The following is a 3,177-nucleotide window of genomic DNA, read 5'->3' as shown; positions in this document are numbered from 1 at the left end:
GTCTGAGAGTGTAACGATGAGACGCCGTTACTAGAGCTCACGTGGACATGTGGATATAATCATTGTACTGTGTGGGGTATATTGAGGACAACTTCCCTGTTCCCCATGTATGTTGTAGCTGATTGTGTGCACCTGGTGCCCTGTGTTGTCTCCTCCCCCCTCACCTGTGTCTAATTGCTCCCCCCCCCACCTGTGTCATGTTGTGCTAATTAGTGTATAGGTATTTAGGCTCTGTTTTCCTTGTCTGTGTGGAGGCTGGTAGTGTGTGTGAGATCCTGGTGGCTTTAGGCTGGGCTCACGTGAACAGCAGCAGGAGCAGGATTGAGGCTGGGTGAACTATGTGCACATGATTGTAATAAATGCCCATGCCGGGTTATATTTTTGGACATTCTGCCTCTGCCTCCTTGCTTGGTCGGGCCGCTCAACGGTCAGTCTCACAGAGAGCAAGAAATAAGAGAGCCAGTGAAACAATAAATTGCATCTAAGGAAGTATCTTTAATGAGATACTTTTAATCTCACTCAAGGCATTTGTATTTGAGACGGTATAATTATGAAGTAATAATACAATGCAGTTTTTGTTTACCAAATACTGATTGCAGCTTTGATTTGAAAATCATGATCGCATTTTATCTTTTCTTTGACTGTTGAAACTTTTCGAATTTCCCAGAACCTGAAAGCACTGCAGTTTCTCCAACTGATCCAGTCCGTCCTGGAGACTCTGTGACTCTGCAGTGTTCAATACTCTCTGACTCCGAGAACAAAACACGACCAGAAGAACAAAATCTGTGCTGTTTCAAGGCTTTTAATCAAAGTTTGAATAATACTCGAGGAAACGGTGTTGAAGTACATGAAAAGGAACCAGGTGGACCCTCAAAGAAGAAATGTGTCTACAGCTTCTACAACACATGTCACTGCGATGTGGCCGCATGTGGAGAGATATTATTTGGAGACACAACAAAACAGAAAATTGGTATGTTACCGAGCCAATGTAATTTAAGTATTGCAGATGTCTTGGGGATTATTTTATCTGGCCTTAGACATTGATGCACATCACATGTTTGTAATAAGCAACCCAAGTGGTTTAAGTCAGTGTGGTTGAAGTGTTTGATAGGGACATTTGCATTGATAAGAGGTTACATTCAAATAAAAGTCAAATCAAATCCATATTGATTGTGAAGAAATATTTGAAGTAAAGTAAAATATTCTTGGATGAAAGTACATTTTGTTTTACTCTAACTAAATGTTATTGTGTTTTCCTTTCATGTTTCAGGAACCGGCTTACTGTCTTTTGGTGATTTACAGACTGACGATGTATTTCTCCTTCTGCCGTCTGTGGTCTCGGCTATTTGTGTGATTGTTATAGCCATCCTTATTCACGCCATCAAGAGAAACAAGTGTGATTATTGCCATAATAAAGGTAAAATAAGTTACCTCACTGAATAACATATTATTTAGATGATGCTAATATCATTGTTTTTACAAACTAAGGCATCCTTATCTAGTTTTAACTTGTGTTCATATTGTAGCTGCTGTTTACCTGCAAGGAAATGTTGCAAAAAGGAATGTGAAGGTAAGATCAACATTGCAAAAGGCTTATGATGCAACTCGATCAGGTTTGTCATCACAAATAATTTGTAATATATTTCCTTAGAGAAATGAAGACCCGTGGATTTATTCTACTGCCGTCTTCACCGTGATGGAAACTGGCCCCGGGGTCTACACGGCTGCCAAGGCTTTTGGATCTGAGTGAAATGTGGAGTCAGCGATTCTCAAGAAAGATTGTTGATATTTGATCTTAAAATAAATGTCCCCCTTCGTATTTACCCTGCCTCTTGCTCCCACTGCCTTTCTCTTTACACATCCATGGCCCTCCTTTCCCCTGTCCTCTGCACACGCATAAACACCCTGATGCTGATTGGCTGGATCACAACCAGCTCTTCTTTTAGCATAGGCACATAATGCAGTCAGCTAGCGGAGTAGATATTTGTTAGTAGTATATTGGATTTAAATCTTAGACGGCACCTTTTAACTGGACTGTGTCAGATGTCTTTGTACCAAATGTGATATAATGTTAATGTGTCTCAGTTTAAAGCTGTTATAACATGTTGGCATTAGTTTGCATTATTCATACAATGTTTGTTTGATGGTTTTTGTTCTTCTTATGCTTAAGTGATATTGAATGAATTTAAATAAAAAATGCATTTTGTTCCATTTCTGTATGTTGAACTTTTTTGTATACACAGATATTAGTGAATGCCTGTCAAACATCTATACTGTCGTCACGCTGATTCTATGCCGCCATACACCCTTTGTCTTTATCAACTTGGTAGAGCAAAGAAGGAAGACTCTATTTCCTCTACATATAATCTCTTTTCTGCTCATCTCCGTACACCAGGGGGCATTAAAAGGTGTTTTTTTTTCTTCTATTAAAGCAAATTTAATTTTCTTTACTGTATTTTTGGTGAAAAGCAGTCATTTGGATTGTTTTCTGTTTTCATGTTTCTTCTTCTGCTATTAGAAAGACTAGTACAATTACAGCAAACATATTTATTTTTCTTAACATATGTGTGCCATATAACCAAAAGTACATACAACAATCATTTTTTGAAAATGATATATAGTTCATACAAAGTTCAACCCGTTTTATCCGTCAAAGAATTAAAAGTAACCAGCCATTTTTGTCATTAAATCAATATTAGCAAACCTTTTTACTTTGATATATTCTACACAGTACTGTTACAAACTGCTCTGTTTCCGAGTCACTGTATATGCTGCCGGGTGATTATTAAGAGGACACATTTTCAATTATTTGCATCCAAAATAATAATGCACAGTAATAAAATGAATAGCTTATTTTAGATGCAGCATTGCTTTTTGATGAGCATTATTTACCCACTTATTCTCTCCGGGTGTTTGAACAATTTATTGATTTCAACTTGAGGCATTCTCAGTCGCCTCCTCATGCCTGTGCAACAAGCAGTGTTCTTTCGCGCTTGTCACATCAACAACTAGCTTTTTAAAAGCAAAATATAAAGCAAAGTAATTAACAGCACAACATTTGTTAAAAACATGCAAAGCTGAGCTAAGCTAAAGCTCACACGGGCGCGTGGTGCTGTGTGTGGTTTGCTCTCACAGCGGAGTACACACACTCCTGTGGCAACTCTTGCTTTTGCTTCA

At 38.3% G+C, this 3,177-nt stretch overlaps 1 long non-coding RNA gene across 2 annotated transcripts; it reads left to right on the top strand.

Moving 5' to 3' along the window:
* Nucleotides 1-272: 272 nt before the first annotated feature.
* LOC307033294 lies at nucleotides 273-2,293 on the top strand. 2 transcript variants are annotated; one of them, XR_013806461.1, is made up of 4 exons: nucleotides 273-427; nucleotides 668-970; nucleotides 1,271-1,417; nucleotides 1,652-2,293. It is a non-coding gene; the product is annotated as an uncharacterized lncRNA (long non-coding RNA). The 2 variants fall into 2 exon arrangements; XR_013806462.1 differs by lacking the exon at nucleotides 1,652-2,293 and adding an exon at nucleotides 1,527-1,570.
* Nucleotides 2,294-3,177: the final 884 nt, after the last annotated feature.

The sequence above is a fragment of the Notothenia rossii genome (assembly GCF_949606895.1).
Source record: "Notothenia rossii genome assembly, chromosome: 3".
Classification (NCBI taxonomy): domain Eukaryota; kingdom Metazoa; phylum Chordata; class Actinopteri; order Perciformes; family Nototheniidae; genus Notothenia; species Notothenia rossii.
Note: the sequence above shows the minus strand (reverse complement) of the source record. Positions and strands in the feature narration are given on the sequence as shown.